The 21,614-nt window shown below is 42.1% G+C and overlaps 1 protein-coding gene and 1 long non-coding RNA gene across 4 annotated transcripts in view; both read left to right on the top strand.

The window, feature by feature from the left end:
• Positions 1-21,614, top strand: part of LOC310676070 (uncharacterized protein) — a 96,410-nt gene that overhangs the window by 36,561 nt on the left and 38,235 nt on the right. The gene's annotated exons all lie outside the window — the stretch shown is intronic.
• LOC310676894 lies at positions 3,560-8,496 on the top strand. The gene is made up of 2 exons (XR_014510778.1): positions 3,560-3,702; positions 7,217-8,496. It is a non-coding gene; the product is annotated as an uncharacterized lncRNA (long non-coding RNA).

The following is a 21,614-nucleotide window of genomic DNA, read 5'->3' as shown; positions in this document are numbered from 1 at the left end:
AACCACCACTTTCTGAAGCTGTTATCTGGTAGCCTCACCAGCAGAATCACACATAATCACTATTACAGATTTATTTAATCACAAGGGAGTGCTTGGCAAGGTACAGAGCCATCTTCAATATTTTATTTTCATTCCTTATTACAGCAACACAGCCTTTACCTGAGCAAGCTACTGAACAATCTGATCAAGGGGGGCAGCCCTGTTTTAAATATGTCCCACTGATTAATTCATTCAAATTACTGCTCCCAGTTTCAGCACCACTTTTGAGCAATTGTACTCAGGATTCAGCTGTGCTCTATTAATGTGATTTGGCACCCAAGTTCCATGCATTTATCTCAGTGTTACCCTGTGACATTGTGATAGCATCTATTCAGTACTGAGGGAACATTTTTGACTTGGGATGCCGAGCTTGTGTACATGTTGGTATGCGCCACCAGTCTAAGCACTTAACAGCTGGTTCCAGAAATCTTAATATCCAAACACATTGCCTCTGGTGGAATGTTATAAAGGGTGGCATTAAACTAAGTTTTACTCACAGCTGACCCCCTGAATTCAGTGGATCTAACTTAATCATGTTCATTGATTTCAATGGGTCTATGCTGAGTAAAGCATAGTTGAATAACACTCCAAGAAAACTGCAGTGGGTTGAGGCAAGACTGAGCTAGTGCACTTAGTCCCAATACAAATTAATGGGTCTTACTTTTCAGATTGATTTCAATGGGGCCTTAGTTTAACTTGGTGAGACTGGATCCAGCCCAATATTATTATTAGCAGAACTGTAGTTTTAAGCCCTCCCCCTTTTTGTGCCTGAAGCTTTATTAGGATAATTTAAAAATAGAAATCTTCAAAATAAACAACCCCCTATAAACCCTACTCGGTTCCAAATTCCTCCTGGATACATAACAACATCAAAGGCAATGCCAATCACACTTTGCCAAAAATGAAAATGTCTAAAGCGGTATCATATCTTTTCGAATTCTTATGAGAGGCATTGTTTTTTACATTTGCACAGAACAAATTTGCTCTGTAAACATTTGTTTCTGTTGCCTGATCATATTAAGTTTGATATCACTGCATGATGTTTTTATTTGCCATGCTTCAGTACTACGGTGGAGGCTGCAGAAAAAAGATGGTTTTCTAGCTATGGAAGGTGAACTCAAGATAACTTCTTTGGTCTTCTATAAACTACCCTGGATATATGTTCATCTTTTCTGTATAGGATCTTCTTAGTGACACAAACCAAACGTCATAGATTACTCCAAGATGTGTGAATTCAGTTAGCTTCAGACACACAATTTGGTTCACCTTTAGCATAACTAAAAACACTGAAAATTTGAAAGTGGAATATCCCCTGCATCTAATATTAAATTAATTTTACTTTAACCTGTTGGGCCTATTAGAGTCCAGGAACCACCTGGCCTTTCCCTGGCCCAACAGTTGTCTTTCCCTGTTGAGTAAGGATAAGTTTTTGTGAAAATAAACAATTACATTTTTAATGCAGTCTTCACCAATGTTTGCTCTTTTTCAGCTATTTTGTTGTGTTATTTAGGGATTTCTGTAAATTCGAATAAAAACTAACCTGATCCACAACTTCCTAATAGGCAGAACAAAGTATAATCATCCTTTGGATTTTGCGGTCATCCACATGTTGTGATACAGTTCTTGACTTATAGCAAAATGCATGAAAAATATGTGCTTTAGGCTAAAATACATTTAGAAACGTGACATTTGAGATAAATATATTATAATCATAATTTTTTTAAAAAAGTCTTTAAAGATGCATTTAAATACAAATTTTTATGCAGATTTTTATTATTATAAAAAAGCAGATTAATGTGGACAGGGGAGAGAACATGTGAAATTTGCATGAACCAGAAAGAGCATGATCTATCCATCTCTGGTAGAGGATACTAGATGCTAATGGAGTTAATGCTTTGTTTATGCGCATTTGAATGGTGAGTTAGGAAGAGGGATCTGTTGACAAAAAGTCACACAAAGTTGTTTCAATTGTTTTTGTATATGGAATGCGGCTACACAGACTCTCATCCAGTTGCATAGCGATAAGAAGATATAAATGCAAAAAAAGGGAAGGAAATAAAATACAGTTTTATTCATTTATACATATCTTTCAAAACCACCCTTCATCCCAAGCAGAGCCTAAGGCACAAAAGAACAGGTAATAAATACAATTACAAAACATAGATATCGTTCAGAAAACAGAAAGCCATATATGTTACATTTATAATGAAGGAAGCGTTCCAAACATACTAAGATGTTTGGAGCTCCCTTTAGCACTTTTGAAAAGTGAAATATTTGTTCCAAAGCACTTCAGAAGCTTGACTCAAGTGCCGAATCCAAATCACAGTTCCTCCCCCATTCACTATTATTGGGATATTTAAAAATACAAAGTAGTTTTTCTTTTTGGCAGAATTTGATGAAAGGTGCAGACATAGTACCCTCTCCAAAGTGGAAGCCTGCCAAATTACAAATAGTTTTAGGGGTTTTGCGTATGTCTATGTGTCTATGTCTATGTGCTGGGCACCTTTAAAAAATCCTCAAAAATGAAAACACAATCTATAACTTTTTAAAAAATGTTAGAATTGGATGTAATCTGCAGCAACGATGGGACCTTCTAATTGGATGAATCTGGCAATTTACAGAAAAATAACTTCAAGGATTTTGGAGCTAGGCAACCTTTAAGATTTATTTGGGGCATTTTTCTCTCTACCTTTGGTCTTCTGGGCAACAATTTTATTATGAAAATAGCATACAGTTGCCCCTAGGAGATTAATCTGCAAAAAAAGGTATCTGTTTCTACTAAAGGGAGATGGGAAAGGTTTCTCTCAATATTTTATTCTGTTGCTCTCAAATATTATCTACACATAGTAAATTCCTGCACTCTGCTAGGATGGTTACACAAGCTCAAAACAGCCCAAAATTGCAGTTATTTGCAAAGTCTAAATCAGACAGGTCAGGAGGCCGTTTCCTGTCTAACCAGCTACTTGAAACTGCTGATGCTAGTTACAGGTCAGAAGGTCGTTTCCTGCCTAGCCAAAAACTGCTGTCAACTAAAAACCACTAGCAAGATGTTTCCTGCTTTACTTCTGCTTTAGATAAGAAGAGATACGAAGGGAATGCTTAGCTAGCGAACACGTGTACAAGGAGGTGGGAGGGAGTGCTTGGCTTAGCAGAAAGACAGGAATATTTAGCAAGCAATAAAATGTGTTAAGCAAGCAATATTTGCTAGCCGATTGGGGAAGTCTGGGGGTATAAGAAAGTCTGCTGAAGTGTCTTGCTTTACAGCCAGTGTATTTCTAGGAACTAACCAGCAGGCTGTCTCTGAGTACAGACCTTGACTCTGTGCTCAGATCTCAATAAACTCTTTTTCTCCAAAGAAGATTTTGCTTTCCTGGTACTTTTGTTCCCTCCGAGGTCCAGGGGATGGCGTGGCTAATGGATCCCTAGGTAAATAAGGCTTCATTTCTTTGGGGGCTCGCCCGGGATCAGCCCCCTCCCCAAATACGGACCGGAGGGCCAGGCTCAACCAAGGTGGAACAGCTCCAATCGGCGTTCGCATTTCCGGTGCACACCCTGCCAGTTTGTAGGGGGAGATTGCCACACCGTCCTGGAGCGGAGACATCTAGTTGAGGGAGAACAAGAGGACAGAACGGCGCCGAGGGGACAGGTCCGCAGCGGAGAAAGGTAAGCCCGAGGGAAAGGGCTAGGGGCCCGAGGGAAAGGGCCAGAGGCCTGATCAGCCTCACCTGGTAGTTGGCAGTAGAGTGCCCGGCAGTAAGAATGCCACCAGGAAAGGAATTGGTAAAGGTTTGGGAAAGGGAATGGGGCAGAGGGAATTGAGTGTTTTGTTGACATGTTGTGTGTCAGATACTCCAGTGACTGAATTGTTGTCAAGTGTGGGTCGGGGCCTAGCGCTCCCCTTGGCCGAGCGATTGCAGGGTTGTGCGTTTTCTGCCAGGGCGACCTCGTGCAGACCACAATCTGTATCGTGTGAACTGTGAAAGAATTTACAGCCCAGTCAGGTGCGGAGTATCTGAAGAAAAAAAAAAAAAAAAAAAAATAGGGTCTGGAGCAAGCCAATGTATTCCTCTGGAATGCTTTTTTAATAACTGGAAAACAGCCACGAAGAGTGATGATTCACATTGAAAAAACAGAGACTCAAAGCTTTATGTGAGGTGGACTTGCCAACCCAGAGAACTGCGTGGCTTTGATTTGCAATTAATCAACCCCCTGTGGCAAATCAACCCCCTGTGGCAAAATATATTAAATGTCCACCCAGACCAGATCCCCTATATCTCTACATGGAAGACCAATGTAAAGAAAAGAATCTACCATGGCTAAAGTCTTGCTGTGACAGCAACACACAGAACAGGATTTGTACAGTGAAGCCTCTGGTGTTAGAAGACCCAGAAGATGAGGAGGGGGAGTGATTAAGCCACCACCTTACACTCCACCAACAGCCCCTCCAAAACCCCCCCCCCCCCCAGGCCAAGATCAAGAAGCACAGGGAGGTGCTGGTGTAGGGGGGAGGAGGACCTGCGAAGGAGGATAGTGAGACGGAAGAAGAGGAAGATGAGGAAGATAACGAAGAGTTTAGGAAGACACTAGATGATATGAATCAAGGAAAGAAAATGTGGACAGAAAGACAGAAAAAGAGACTAAAGGAGTTTGTAAAGCCATTTGAGGAAGAAGTTGGATGTAAGCCCCTTGTTAGTTGAGGCAGCAGAATGCTGCACCCCTGAAAAGAGGAAGAGATGGCAACGTAAGTGGGGACAGGCGGCGAAGAGAGTTATGTCTCACAGATAGTATGAGAAAACCAGGAAGGATCAGGCAACTGGAGAAATGCCCCTTCAGAGGGTTTATGATCCACCAGCCCCTGTCCCAAGCTGAACAAGCGAAGGCACCACAGACCTACACGGTCCAGCATATACCCTTTTCAAGTGCAGATGTTTGTAATTGGAGAAATCAGAACCCCTCTTTTGAGGAGAATCCAGCAAAGATCGTAAAATTGTTTGAAGGGATTTTTTTTTAAACCTATAATCCCACTTATGATGATGAACAATATCTCCTGGACTCACTACTAATTACAGAAGCATTGCTTGGCCCCTGCATGAGTCAACTAGGGAATAGAGAAGGATCCTTTTATATGGGGCAGGGAACAGCAGCAGGCTTTTCAGGATCTCAAAGTGACAACAAGCCCCAGTGCTTGGCATCCAAACCCCAAGAAGCCTTTTACGCTGTTCATAGATGAAGACCAGGGGGTAGCCAAGGGAGTCTTATGCCAGAAACTGAAAAATTGGCAGCAACCCGTCGCATACTTGTCAGAGAAGCTAACCCCAACAGAACAGAGATTGCCCCCCCCCTGTATGAAAGCGATTGTGGCAGTGGCCACCCTACTCACGAAGGCAGATAAAATTCACGTTTGGACAGGACACCACCTGTGTGACTCCACATGCAGTCCCAGCCTTACTTGACATGAAAGGCACCTATTTCCTATCACAAGCGAAAATGAGGAAGTGCCAGATGCTGTTATTACATTCACGCCTGAAGTTTCAGGTTACCACAGCCCTTAACCTAGCTACCTTATTACAGGTAGGAGAAGGTGAACAAGGGAGCTGCCCACTCAGTCTTACCTGTGCCTGTAACAAAACCCACAAACCAAGTGGTTAATATAATTGGGGCCACAGGTAAATCACAAAAGGCCCCGTTTTTTGCAGTCTGTTACCTGCTGCCTAGGTGGCCAAGTAGTCCAGCACAATTTTTTGTATATACCAGAGTGTCCCATTCCTTTATTGGGCCAAGACTTGTTAACAAAATTACAAGCCCAGATTTCCTTCCAACCAATGGGGGAAGTAATGATGACAACTGGACCAGCAGGAGAGTTTTCTTTAGAAATGCCCCTGAGAGACCATTGGTGCTTGATGATGGTAAAAGAAGAGGAGGGAATCCTCCCTGTTAGCCTGCCTCATGATGTTGACCCTGGACTATGGGCGAAAGATAAAAACCAATACCCCATCCCACGACAGGCAGCTGAAGGAGTGTGGGTGCATTTGAGCATTTGAAGCGATTGCTTCAACATGGAATCTTGAAACAATGCCAATCACAGTGAAACACCCCACTGTTGCCAGTGAAGAAGGAAGATGGTGGGTACCGCATATAGGCCCCAAAGTTCTGGAAAAGAGGAAAGGATGAACAGGACTTTGGAAAAAAACCATTGACCCAAGAAACAGGGTCTAATTGGGTGTCCATGTTGCCCTTGGCTTTGCTTAGAGTCTGTAGCCTCCCATTGAAACGTATTCACTTGTCACCCTTTTGAAGTGATGTTTGGGAGACCGGTTCCTTATGTGTGCATGCTTTCACCTATCCCTGCTCAAGATGTGGAATTGAACAATTATGTACAGTCTCTCTCTCGAGATTTTCTCTCTCAACCCAGGCCCGAACTTCTTGCATGACCAGTTTGAGCCAGGTGACGAGGTGTGGATGAGACTGGTCCCAGGCACCACTGCCGCCGTGCTGGAAGGGCCCATCTGCTCTCCACACCCACAGCTGTGAAGGTCGCTGGCACCACCCCTTGGGTCCACCACATAAGAAAGCTGCTTCAGATTGGACTGTGTCTCAGCATCCTGAAGATCCCCTCCAGTGACGACCGCCTTGCTGATATCTCTACGCACGGTGAAGAATTGGATGGGAGGGGCGCCCGCAGGCAGCGCCCCCAACGTAGACATTTGTTCTCCAGCCAATTTAGAGGCACCACCGGGACTTTTGATATTGGTACCAGAACTCACTCCAGACGATGTGGAACCACGTTACACCCTTGATGAACAGCAGTGGACCAGCCAAGAAGGAGCAACGCTCCAGGAAGGACCGGACAGCCGTGTTTTTGTGCCCCAACATCTGGCCAGCACAATTGTAAAGAATTACCACGAGTCCACCCATTTGGGAGGCCCAGCTGCTAAGGCGCACCTTGGGAGAATATTCTACCTCAACTAACTGCTGCTATAACTAACTGCTGCTATATCCCAAAATGTGCCCTGTGCGCCAACCAAGAGACTGAGAACTATCACCCTTTGAACTTCTATATGGCAGGCCAACCCCTCTCGTCCGAGGCGTCCCCGCCGGTTTGGGCAGATGGGAGATCACATCACCCAAGAACAAGTGCAATCCCTGTGTTTGTTGTGTGTGTTTGCTTTCTTTCCAGGTATTCCCTCAAGCGTACACCTGCAGTCCCGTGGCAGTCTCGCTGAGCCGGTTCACCAGTCCCTCTGAGTGACAGCGTCTGGCGACCCCCTCATCCCTAACTGCAGTGAAAGTAGTCGAGGTGATCCCCTGGGTACATCACACGCATCTGAAGAAGGGTGTCTGGACTTGCAAAAGAAATCCCGCTGACCCTCTGAAGTTGATCATCACCTTGTGTCTGACGCTACCAGGAAAAAGCGTTAGGCCACGGGCAACGAGATCCTGCGACTAATCATCACAAGGACAGTTACAAAGACTTTCTCTTTTCTCTTTTATTTTCTTTATTGACTTGCTCTATGTCTTATTGCCCTGACCCTACCGAACCATACCAACCCTATTGGCCTGCTGGCCTCTGCTACGACTGGTTCGTCTTACCGGTGGTAAGAGATGGCGTGCTCTATGGCTATTGGAAACTGGGATTTGATGAGATTGCCGTCTTAAAACACCCCACTGCCCCGTTGTGGCTCCTCTCCCACACCACTGTCCGGCATGCGTGGATAGTGCTCATACGGGAAGTTGCAGAGACGCTCGAACTCTATCGAGTTCTGGACCGCTCTTGCTGTTGTGGGAGGGTAGTCAACTGTTATCTGGAAGGTAGAGCACTGTACCAACCTCATTTGATAGACCAGGTCCTACTCTTAACCCAGGTGATAGATGGGAGCCTGAGCCAGGTGTGCATTGAAATTACTAAACAAGTGCCAGTAAGAATTGCCACCCCAGGATTTCAGCTTCCATATGCTCTGGTCACTAGGGAGGCAGCACGAGAGTTCAATCCACCCAACAGGGCTAATAGAAAAATTGACCCACATAGTGGGAGCATCAGCTCACCGGTAGGCTCTCATCCTTGAGGCTCAACAGGTAGTCGGGCACAAATATCAGTGGGCTCTTCAACAATGAGCACACCCCCTGAATATTGGTGGGAGGAACCATGGAGATATTGGGTTTGGTGGGTAGGAGTGATATGTACCGCCCTTGTCATATGGATGCTCTCGTATTTCTGTTGGCATGAACGGTATCGTATTTGTGGGGAGAATAGGCCCAATAATGCTTCTATTGCTTTTCTGCTTCTGTATACCCTGCTTAATGCAATGCCTGCAACATATGATGAAAAAGATGATGTCTCGCATGATGGGACCTCGCGTGATTGCTGTAATGAGAGAATATAGACCCCTACCCCAGAACGAATCTAAGTAATAGATTGTTCAAAAGAAGAGGACGGAGTAAAGGGAGATGGGAAAGGTTTCTCTCAATATTTTATTCTGTTGCTCTCAAATATTATCTACACATAGTAAATTCCTGCACTCTGCTAGGATGGTTACACAAGCTCAAAACAGCCCAAAATTGCAGTTATTTGCAAAGTCTAAATCAGACAGGTCAGGAGGCCGTTTCCTGTCTAACCAGCTACTTGAAACTGCTGATGCTAGTTACAGGTCAGAAGGTCGTTTCCTGCCTAGCCAAAAACTGCTGTCAACTAAAAACCACTAGCAAGATGTTTCCTGCTTTACTTCTGCTTTAGATAAGAAGAGATACGAAGGGAATGCTTAGCTAGCGAACACGTGTACAAGGAGGTGGGAGGGAGTGCTTGGCTTAGCAGAAAGACAGGAATATTTAGCAAGCAATAAAATGTGTTAAGCAAGCAATATTTGCTAGCCGATTGGGGAAGTCTGGGGGTATAAGAAAGTCTGCTGAAGTGTCTTGCTTTACAGCCAGTGTATTTCTAGGAACTAACCAGCAGGCTGTCTCTGAGTACAGACCTTGACTCTGTGCTCAGATCTCAATAAACTCTTTTTCTCCAAAGAAGATTTTGCTTTCCTGGTACTTTTGTTCCCTCCGAGGTCCAGGGGATGGCGTGGCTAATGGATCCCTAGGTAAATAAGGCTTCACTACATTTTAGCATTTTTCATACATGACAAGCTTGTGGAGAAATGTTTCAATTTTTGCACTTCCTACATTTTATTTAAAGTCCAAACCTCCAAAATGCCCCAAAGAAGTTAGACGGTCCCTGCTGTGGTTTGGGGTGCCAACAAAAGTCAATTTTCCCTCAATATGAAAAAAAATCACTTTCCACAAAGAAAATAAAATCCAAGGTTCTTGATAAGATCACAAAAGGTAATAACGTTTTTGTGAGTATTTTTGTTATCTTCCAAATAACAACAATTTGCAACCAAAAATTCAAATGTCACAGAAAACAAACCAAAACCAGCTGTGAACACAGTACGTGGTGTAAAAAAATGTGTTGTAATGTAAAACTGAACTGCGTCCATGACAGTCAGCTGCAATGCAATACAAAGGAGCAAATCTCACTGGCATTATGACTTAAGCTATATGTTGGTAAAATGCCCTCCAAATGTTGACCAGACTCTGGTGCCCATCACCAGAAACATCTGGAAGACTACAGTTTCCCTACTTCAGCAAATAATAGATCTGAAAATAGATCTGTGAAAGCTGTGAGCGATAAGAAGCTGTACACTGAGTGCTACCAAAGATGATTCTGTATCGTATAATAGTTTTGATGGTGAAACCAGGGTTCAGTTGCCTTCAGATGTTATTTCCACTGCTAACAACTGCCAAGCAGAATAAGTCTATCAGCAGCTAAAGACTACAGTGGCTATGTTCTACCTTCACCATCAGAGCCAGTATGCCTTTGAATACCAGTTGCTGGGCATGGTTTGCAGGATTCCCACGGGCATCTGGTTGGCAACTGTGAGAACAGGTTGCTGGACTAAATGGGCCATTGGCCTGATCCAGCAAGTTCTTCTTATGTTTTTATGCTCTAGTGTTTGAGCACGTAAATGTTTCTTTAATAATTAGCAAGAGCAAAAATTATCCTCCCAATCCCCTTTCTGCACAGCATTTACAGAGGTGTATATATTCCACTAGCTTGGAGTTTCCAGTCCTGTTTTCAGCAGTAATTGCTATGCTGCACAAGCTTTTACTCACGCTATCAGATAATGGCAGATATTTGTACAAGTAACATTTGAATCTTGTTTACTAGGGTACTTTCTCCAGGCTAGGATAACTTGCCCCTTTTTATAGCTGAAAGGGCCCTTGATCCCATGAATATCGGAGAGAAAAGTCACTAACCTGATGACTCTTTCACTACAAAATGTTCCCATGGACTGGTCTCAATCGAAGCATCAGATAGATTTTGTCTGTCGGGACTTGCTGTAAGAGTTACTCAGCACTACAAAGTGTTTGCTATGTAAATAGGTTTATGACACTTCCTCAGAAGAAGCCCAGTGGGGAAATGTGCCATGTCAATGCAAGTCAACACAGCATATGAAATACTCCTGAACACATTTGATCAAACGATTTCCGTGTGCAATTCAAAACACTTTTGCATATGGGAGCAAAAATGCCAACTTTTCCACCTCCAGCTTTAATACCACAGGGCTGGGGGCTGAGTGGGAGAGTTCAGGACTGCTTGCTTTACACTGACAATGGAAAAATTTGACCACGGAGGAGATAAACGAGTTTCCAGCGCCTTTACATGTATTTTTTTCTCACTTATGTGCTGGTTTGACTCTGAAGCATGAAAAAGGCAGTTTGCTCGAAAGTCAGTTTGCTTGCTTAAGAAAAGACACTACCAAGCACAACGTCCAATTCTAGGATCTACAATCATGAATTTGATAGCCAAAATGAAATTCATAACAACAACAAAAAGGATTGTTCTCTCAAAATAGCACTTATTTGTTCAATGAAACGATACATGTTAGAAATTTTAAATATTTTAAATTTACGCTTTATATACTTTGCAAGACAGTTGTTAAGTATATGGTAATTATTTTGATGATATCTAATTTGGAGTTCAGGGGACGCGGGTGGCGCTGTGGGTTAAAGCCTCAGTGCCTAGGGCTTGCCGATCGAAAGGTCGGCGGTTCGAATCCCCGTGGCGGGGTGCGCTCCCGCTGTTCGGTCCCAGCGCCTGCCAACCTAGCAGTTCGAAAGCACCCCCAGGTGCAAGTAGATAAATAGGGACCGCTTACTAGCGGGAAGGTAAACGGCGTTTCCGTGTGCGGCTCTGGCTCGCCAGAGCAGCGATGTCACGCTGGCCACGTGACCCGGAAGTGTCTTCGGACAGCGCTGGCCCCCGGCCTCTTGAGTGAGATGGGCGCACAACCCTAGAGTCTGTCAAGACAGGCCCGTACGGGCAGGGGTACCTTTACCTTTACCTTTAATTTGGAGTTCGTATTTTCTGAGATATCTTCAATCAGTATGTATAGGATCCAAGGCCCCAAATCCTTAGTCCATGAAGCTTCTATTTTAGCTATCATTATTAGCAGCCATTAAGAGAAATTGAAGCTTAGTAGACAGGTGGCAAATTCTAGGAAATACCAATGCAATGCAATCAATGATCAGTCCAACATAGCTTCAGAAGAATTTGCAAATTATTAACTTTGAGCATGCTCTGTCCATCTGTGTCTCCAGATCATTGGAGCTGACTCAGAATTCCACCTTCAGTTAAAACATATCTTTTGAATTTTTTATTAAAACAATTGTTGCTTTCCGCCGCAATTATATGTATTGTGTGTTGAAAATATCAAAATTTCGCACCAGGAATCTCCAGAAATCTAGGTGTGCATTCCATACATTTAAAGCATATTTACACCCAAAGGATCCTGGAAACTGCAGTTGGTTCTGAGACTTATAGCTCTCTTTTTAGCTATTGTTTTTAAAAATAGTATTAACAGCATTACAAGAATGACCAGCAATTGTGGGGTTGCTCTTGCTGCAGGATGTATCTCTATTAAACTTTTATTCTGCCGTACACACCTAAAAGCATTCACTATTCACTCTAATGGTTTGACTGATGGAATGTTAGACACATTAACTATTGATCCCAATTTTCCAGTAGTTGTCTGGAAGAGGTCTTGCATTGCCTCTGATATTTGTATAAGAAATAAAAGCTGACCATGTTGCATTAAAGGAGTCCTGTTTTGTTTTTCCACAGATTAAGAGAAACTGTTGGGTTAATTTTTCTGCCACTACTCGTGTGTGTGTGTGTGTGTGTGTGTTTTCCACACACCATCAAATATGCCACAAATGTTAATAATTTTTAAAACACTGTCCCCTACAAAAATACACCAGTAATTTAGGATGTTTGCATATGTTTTTACCTGTTACTTTAGTCATTTCTCTTACTGACAACACCCGCCTCTGAAAAGAGGGATAATATTTCTGCTTTGCTTAAAAGTCCACTGGCACTCCTGCTATACAGTCATCCAGTCTGTAGTGCCGTCTATGCAACATTTGTGTGAGTTCCCTCTCACTAGGAGCACCCAGAGAGGTTTGGTTTGGTTTATATTTCTGCAGAAGAGCTGACAGTATCTGGTATCAGGTGAAAGCAGCTGGCTAGGGTGAGATTCTGACGGGTGGTTAGAGAGAGTTGGCTGTCACATATTAAAAGGGTGGGAGGAGAGAATTGAGATTGTTTGGGTGGAGAGATTCTTTTGGTGCCTGGCATTTTGTGAGGAATATTATCTTCCTGTTGGTTAACGCTGTGTTTTAATGAGTGATTAAAGTATTATAAGAGGTCAGTGGTACAGTATTTCGGAGCCACTGGTGTGTGGAGTAAGGGTGGGTTGTCAGGGAGTGGATGTAGGGAATTTGTTGCATGGTGGGGTCTGAATAGTGTGGCTGAATGTGTAAACGGGGAGTGGTTGGGTGAGTATTGTGTTGGTTGGGTGCTCAGGAGTCAAGACACAGAGCAGGATGGCAGGAAGGCCACATAAGATTGCGGAATGGAGTGGGTTTCCTTTGCCATATTAAATTCCATTGCTGCATATTTTTAGTGCCTCCTTTAGATGACTCCCCCCCCCCCAATTCTCTTAAGCCTAAATATGGTGCCTGTAGAATGTTCAAATAGTATAATAGGTTGTTTTTTTAATTGCCCTTCATAGCCATTTTCATCTTGCAATACTAATTTTGCAACGGGCATCAAAAGTCTGTTAATATTTTCTCTCATTTTTGGGTTAGAGATAGAATAGTGCGCCAGATGAATGCCTAACCATCTTATTCCCACATGCCTCAGATTGTGTTTTATTCAGCGCTCAAATAGTGTTTTGCTGATAGACAAACATCTTTAAGTCTCTAGCCCTCTGTTTTGCCATTCTTAGAATGGATGGGTTTTATCTCTACTGAAAAAGAGAGATAGATAGGGATGATAGAGAAAAGATTTCTGGTCTTATGGACTGCTCAGCAAACATGTCATCTTGCACTCTCATTCCAAAACTGAAGTTGGAATCACTCACCAGAGCCTCAGTGGAATGCCTCACATGGTCACCTCCAGCATCCCTGGTTCCTGTGACTATGCCCTACGCCAATGCAAATATTCTTATTCCCATGCTTATCTCTCAGGCTGTGGTGTGTGAATTGGGCTTATTGTCCGCGGCTGACGTGTGAAGGGAGTCCTGGTACAAAGGACTTTGATAGTAAATATTTAGTTTGCCTGTAAATGTTAAGAAACTTTGTGAAAATAATATTATCTTAAAACCCTAATAGTACAGTTACAAGTAATAGATGGTTAGTATTCTGTGCCTTTGCTATACATAGCTGGGACAAAACAGCACGTAACTTGTTTCAGCATAGTATGGAACGTAAGGCACAATGTTTAACAAGATATCACAAGGCTATCTACAGCACTGACTGCATGTACTATAATTTATGAGTTCAACTGTAGGGGAACACCCCCACCCAAGAACGCAACATCTCCTGAAAGTCTTGACAGAGACAAGACATTCAGATAGATCATTTATTGTTATGGCCAGTACAGGGTTGAATTTGGTAGGCCCTGATTTCCCAAGGGATACTCTTAACTGTCTCCCCTGCTAGTATTAATTTGAGAGATTACATCAGTGATCCACAAATGCACTTGCCAGCTCATCGACAGTACTTACATTTTTCATCCTGCAGAGTGATAGAGGAGCCAAATGACCATGTGTTGTCAGGCTGAAAACCTCTGCTCTGCTCAGGATTGGGCGTCAGCATGGCAACAGGAGGAGGAGCTGGCAAGGGACCCTGAAAATGGAAATGCTTGCAGCACATACGCTAGTAGCCTCCATCTATCTGTCTGTCTATCATCTATCTATCTATCTATCTATCTGGCATTCCTTTCACCGCTTTAGTTCTGATTATAAGTTTAGAAATTATCTTACTGTTGCAGGCATTATTGCAATAAGATTAGATTTAGCAAACAGCTGGCTACTAGAAAAGAATGGTTGGCTACTAAACTCAGCCACAGTTTGTGGGCGCCTGGTGACCATCTTATACTCTTGTGACCATCTCCTGGCACAGATTCCATTCCTCTCATTCTATTCTGCATTTCAACCTCTAGCTGACATTTCTGTGGTATGCATTTGCATGACTTAGCAGGAATCTGAGCTCCTAAAAAGTCTGCAAGGTAAGCTGTGTAAGTTTTAAACTGGCGATAACTTGATACTGAAATCTGGCAGTGAAATCAGATGTAACACTTCCAGAGCAGCAAGGCCAATATGAAAGCTCTCTCATTGCATTCAATGCAAACATGTCATTCATCTTCTGGGGTAAACACCACAGGAAAAGAGGGCTTTGCAAGTTTACATCAGCAATTGGCTCTGGATGGTCCTGATTGGCTGCAATCTGTGGTGTCACCAATCTGTAATGTCACCAAAAGACTTCTGTCTCCAAATATATAGAACATTTTTGTATCTTTTACATAATCTTTATAGATTTAAAAAAATACAGGCAGAAACCATTTTGCACATGTTCAGTTGATGGTTGACAGCCGGTGCATGGGTTGTTTGGACCCAGAAGAGGGCAGAACAGGGGGCATAACAAGGCATAATGTGGGTGGGGTGGGCTTATGCGCACTCCACCGACATGCGTGTGACCCAGGAATGCAACCCCTGTGCAAATTAGGGGTTGCTTTTAGTCACAACTATGCCATTAGCTTATAGGAATCAGCATCAAATATTCAATAAATTTCAATTTCTTGAGTGATAGCCAAGTAAGTTGTGTCATAGGAGACCCAATGATTTCAATGAGTTTACTGTCTGACTAATATTGACTATCATCCACAGTCTCCAACTTTAGAAAGAAAAATCCCAACAAAATCCTTTGTTCACTATAACCCCTAGCCATTTCCAACGGAACTATTCAGATAGTACTCCCAAATGTCTGATACAGTAATGCTCTTCCATCATTTGGTATATGACAAAATATGGCTTTTGTTGATTAAAACTATGCACATATAAAATCTATCGATACGAAGAAGCTAAAAATCTAACATCTTTGTTTTTTTCAATGTGACGGTTCAATTTTGTACTTTCTAAAAAGTTTATTTTTAAAATTAGTATGGGAGTAGAAGTCCAACTAGGGTCTGGAGGTTGCCATGTTGCTTACACCTGGTTTATGTAGTAAGCGGAATATGCTGTGTCAAAGAGTGAAAAATGGCTTGTATCGTTGTAGACTAAAACGAGGTCTACTATTTGAAAAATGCAGAGAGCATGCTGTTTATTTCGAAACAAGCATATGTGCTTCTATTTCTGATAATGAAGACAAGAAATTTGCCTGGAGGCACCTGCTTTTATTGGTTGATTTTCTTACAGTGAATGAGAGCTGGTTACCTTTTGCAAAATACTCTGCCAAGGTGGGACATGGCTTTGTATTGGAAAAACAAGCTGAGAAAAGTATCAACAGACATAAATAGAACAGCACTCACAGTGCATTTTAAAAGTGTTGCACCCTCTGTGCAACACACACTTTTCCATGGCATTTTATAGGATTAGCCTTTTAATGAGTCTGGCTGTATATTTGTTCCATAAGTTTAAAGGAATAAAAAGAGATGCAAGTGTATGAAATCGGTTATGATCCAGTGGGCCAAAGATTTTGGATATAATATTCAGTTCGATCAATGGATAAAATTGTGGGAGGAGGGAATGAAATTCACTGCATGTACTACAATAAAAGAAAACGTAATGAAAATGATGTATAGATGGTACGTAACACCAGTGAAACTTGGTAAGATGTATAAAATTTGTAACAAATGTTGGAAATGTAAAGAAAAAGAGGGAACATTTTACCACATGTGGTGGGAATGTAAAAAAGTGAAATGCTTTTGGGAAATGATTTATAATGAGATGAAGAAAATGTTGAAATATACATTTATCAAGAAACCAGAAGCATTTCTACTTGGGATAGTAGGGAACGAAATTAGTAAGAAAGATGTGAAACTGTTTAGATATGCAGTGACAGCAGCAAGAATTTTGATGGCCCAGAAATGGAAGCAGGAAGAAATGCCGACCAAGGAAGAATGGAGAATGAAATTGATGGAGTATGCAGAGATGGACAAATTGACTGGAAAAATAAGGAACCAACGTGATCAGAGATTTTCCGAGGACTGGAGTAAATTTACAGAATATATCAAAACTGAATGTGAGGAGCAATTAACGCTTGTTGGCTTTCAAGAAGCTTTGTGAAAAAGACTGATAGAAATGTTGTTTAAAAAGAAAGGTTAAGATTAAGAGATATAATGTGCAATATAAAATGTGAAGAAATGTAAGAAATGTGAGACGTAGTGAGAGTATGGAGAATTCTCAGATAGGCTGATGGAAGTCAAAAAAGATGTTTATGTCAAAACAAATGTTAAATCTGGAAAAAATGTTTATTGGAAAGTGAATAAAAATTATTTATATATATATAAAAAGATGCAAGTGTAGGATTCTTTGTAGAGGATATGTTCAAGTCAGCTAGTTTGAAAGCACATGCCCCATTGTTCTGCTGAGGGCTAGTTTTGGGTGAAATGTGATTGGCTCCCTTACAAATTCAGCATGGAAGAAAGTACCATTGTCAGTAAAAGCCTTATATAGTAATACTTCAGAATCAACATCTGTGTCTTTCTGCCAATACACTATTTCTCAAGTCTTCCTTTCCCTTCCACACCCATATGAATTCATTGGAATGCAGGGAGGGGAAAAACCTTCCACTGACTCATTAGAGTCTGCCATGTAATTATCTGCAATTAAAAAAAGGTACTGTCCCAAACCACCATGTGCAATTTGGCATGTTCCTAAAAATGATAAACTGAGCCCTTGGAGCAAGACAGTAATACAAATTTCCAAAAATTTCTCGGCAATACATCAGGTCTTTTTTCTTTCTTTTAGAAACCCAGTGTTGTCCCAATGAATGGGGGAATCATATTAGCCCAGGGGCAGAGGGACACCCCAAATGCTGGACTATGAGAAGTAATGCACAGCTAATAAAGTCAATAGGCATCTCAAAGAGTATTGTAAACAGCAGTCTTTTTGATGGGGAAAGGGAGGAGACACAGGTTTCTGTAGTTATAACAGTTTTACATGTAATACTAGTGAACAGTAAAATGAAATATAGATGAATTCACAGCCAATGATACATCAGGGCTAGATATAGGACTGTTTTTGAACTGATTCCACTGCTCCACAATAAAAGAAGTTCTGTTCTTCTTTACTTTTCACAGTTTTCAGCCAATGATCTTGTAATAACAGTATCCCATGGCAAGTAATGTTTTGGAGTTGGAGTTAAAGGATGTGGGGAAGGGGAGATGTATAGAATAACAAGCTCTAGTGGGGTTCAACAGCATCAGTTACCCCAAAAAAGTAATGAATTGCTGACACTTTAGTCAGATTATTGGGGCCCTGAATGTGGTCCACCAACTGGGAGATGGCCACTCCTGCTTTATCTCTTTGAGAAATATTGACATCACCTAATCCATAATTATTGCTCAGGACGAGACAATTTCCATGCCATTGCAGAGTGTATGCAAACAGATTATGAAGTCTTTGTGCCAAGTGAAGAAAAACATTTTTTGTTTTTTGTTTTTGACATTTCATTACAATCTCTCTCCCAAATGATGAATAAGATCACATTTTACACTGGCGGCAGGGAATACTGTAATAACTGTCTGAACTCAACCCACCAGTATGTATGTTTTAAAAAGGGAAAGGCTTCATCAGTCAACACAAGCTCTTTGGAAACAACCTAGTTAACTGTCTGGGCTCTTCTGAGTCTCCATACCTTAGTCAGTACCTGCCTCCATCAGGGTTGGGTACACCTTTGAAGCTCTGGAAATGAGATAGGCTTGGTTCCTTCCAGCACTGCAAAGTTATTCATTAACCACAGAACCTGGTTCTGCATCAGAACCAGATTAATGCTGCATGCTGTAATAACACTGAATTAATACAATTCCTATATGTTATGCTTCCTTTTGAATCTGAAGTACTGCCACAATTCCTTCCTTAGTAACAGAGCTCAAGTGCAAATAGAAATTGGCTTTCCAAGGAGAAGCTGCTGCCTGTTTGCATTTAGAAATAATTGGGCATGTGCATTTCCCTTCTATTCCAGGCAATGTGCATCAACTGGGAGTTCATATTGCCCTATTCAAAAAAATAGAAATAAATTTGTGGTGTTGCAGCCTGGCAAAATGTCTCCCTCTGTTGTAACTTCAGTCTGTGGTGGAGCGTTTGACTATCCTTCCCTGTTCTGGTGTCTTCCAAACATTTTGGACATGGCTGTTCTGGCTGGGACTGGCAAGAACTGCAGTCCAAAACATCTGGAGAACACCAGATTGGGAAAGCTGCATTATATATATTTTTTGCTGTTAGTGGTTCTAGCAGGGAATTGCATGAACCTCCTGCATACTGCAGCTCTGAGTCATCTGAGGGAGGGGCAGTCCCTCCCTCAGTGACTCATCACAGCAGCATGCAGGTAGCTGTGCAGAGCAGAACTCTTTTTAATTGAATCACAGTGTGGCACTTTGATTGTCTGGAGTCCAACCGACTTGAGTTACTGTTTTATTAATAAAACTTGTTTGTGTTAAGACACAATGCATTTACATGTGCCGTTTGAATTGGGGGGCAGGCGAAGGGAGAAGAAGGCCAGCGGGTTCCTTTTGGGGTTGGAGGGAAAGCAATTTATGGGGAGCGGGAAAAGAGCAGTTAATTCCATGGCGGGGCAATAAGGGGGAAACAATTATTTCAAAGCTGGAAGGAATTGGGGGGAAAGAACAATTAAATCTGAGGATGGCAAGAGGAGGAGAAATCTGTTACTCGGAGAGGGTGAAAAGGAGCAACAGAGGGATAGAGAAGAGACCAGAAGAGGAGCCCTGAGAGAAGAAATGGCCTGGTGTACCTGCAGCACCACCATCAGACATTTTCATCTGCCCCACCTGCAACTAAACATGGCTCTCCCATATCAGTCTCTACAGCCACAACAAGCACTGTAACCTTCCAACAGTTTAACTTTGACCTCCAAGGCCTCACTCCTCTATTGTCTCCCGAGACAGATGGATGTCAACAACAGTAGCTATGCACACTCACATCCACATACCCTTCTCTGTCATCCATCCATCCAAGCAACCAAGAGTCATTATTAGAGTTCAGGGATATGTTCCAGCAAGGAAAAAATAACCAAGGATGGTATGATGTTTATATATGTTGGAAGCTGCATTATATATGTTGGAAGGAGCAGGATTCAGATGACTTGGAGCATTTTCTTGTCCCTATTCATTAAATGCCTACATTAACAACTTCATGTAAACTGAAGGTTTTTTTCAAGGAGAAGAAAAACTAATCTCACACTTAAGGAACATTACTTTTAAAAATAGCTTGTTAAAATGTAGGGAAGATATTCAAATGAGACCACTTTCACAGCTTCCATTTAGATGTGTGTGTGGTCATACATTAGCACTGTTCATATAGAGAACGTTCCCATATAGCTCTATAGTAGCTTTTATTAGTGACTTTTGAGAACAATAGACTAGGACAGTGTTGGCTAACACCCCCCCCCCTCTCTCTCTCTCTCTCTCACACACACACACACACACACACACCAGATTGGGCTACAGCTTGCCTTAGGCTATGCTGGCTGGGGCTGATGGGAATTGAAGTATAATGGCGTATGGTGGTCCATAGGTCCCCCTGTCCCTTGAACAGTGTTCACTATCACATTTGTATTGCTTAGCCCATGATAGCTTGGCCATCTTGTTACTATATATATCAAAGCTGATTCTTTATTGCCTAGAAAATGTTCACTGTGTGAATCTGGAAGGAGTTGTGGCAAATGAATAGGGCACCCTTGGAAAGTGGGAAGCAAACAGAGAAGGCTAGATGCTGTATGCAGCATTGTTAGAATGGTTCCTGTCCCTTTGTCCCCCTGCTCCCAAAGCCTTTCTGGAAGTTTGTGGGCCCTTCTGAACAATGTATGATAGATAGTGCATGGAAGGCTGCTGAGGAAGATGGAAATCAAGGACAGATCGCTTTCTCACTTGGGTCAGTTACAGGTAGGTAACTGTGTTGGTCTGCCATAGTCGAAACAAAATAAAAAAAAATCCTTCCAGTAGCACCTTAGAGACCAACTAAGTTTGTTATTGGTATGAGCTTTCATGTGCATCTGAAGAAGTATGCATGCACATGAAAGCTCATACCAATAACAAACTTAGTTGGTCTCTAAGGTGCTACTGGAAGGAACTTTTTTATTTTGTTTCATTTGAGCCAGTTATCCACCCTCCCAATAGCCCCCCGAGCCCCACCCCACATTCCTCAGGAGGATCTCTTGACTTGCTGGAGATTCTTTTCAGTGGCCACAGGGGGCTGCAAGAGGGAGGGGTGGATGAGAAACTTCCCTTCTATGAACCTCCTTAAATTAGGATCCAAGTCATCAATATTGCTTATACCCTTTACACTTTGGACATTTCATATTAGAAAGCAGGTATGAAGAAACTCAAAATGAAAACTACGATAGAACAATTACCCACATTTTCCAGCCAAACCACTGCTCCCTCTTCTTTTTCAGACTGCTTTTTGAAACCCTGGCGAGCCTCTTGAGGTCCAGTGGACCAATGAAAGGTCTGATCTAAGGCCACATCCTGAGATTCTAGCTTGTTAGTAGAGCAAGTACCGTAACTGTATTTCAGTCATTAGTATTGTTGCAATTTGACAACAGCAGTGTGCAAAGTAGAATTGCCCTGTGTTTCAATTATGTCACTTTTCATTGTGTTTATTTCTCACTGGGAGCAGGTTTATGTGGAAACACTGCCTGAACTTGCTGTTAGAATTGGGAACAGCTGCCAGATCATTCCAAAACAGAAGTGATTTTGAGCAAGGCAATTCAAGGATTATAAAGTAAGATAATTAATGAGGGAAATCTTTCACCAAGTATGGCTCTTACATAAACAAAAGGAGGAAACTGTCATGTATTTCTGTGCAAAGGGATCTTTAATCCAAACCAAAAAAAAAAAAAAAAAAAGTTTGAAGATATACAGTTCTAACTAGTTGCAGAATTCCTTCAAATTAAAAACAAACATACACAGGTGCCTTGGGGAAAGATGAGGTAGGGAGTAAATATTCAAT

Source organism: Podarcis tiliguerta (genome assembly GCF_965153285.1).
Source record: "Podarcis tiliguerta genome assembly, chromosome: 4".
Classification (NCBI taxonomy): Eukaryota; Metazoa; Chordata; class Lepidosauria; order Squamata; family Lacertidae; genus Podarcis; species Podarcis tiliguerta.
Note: the sequence above shows the minus strand (reverse complement) of the source record. Positions and strands in the feature narration are given on the sequence as shown.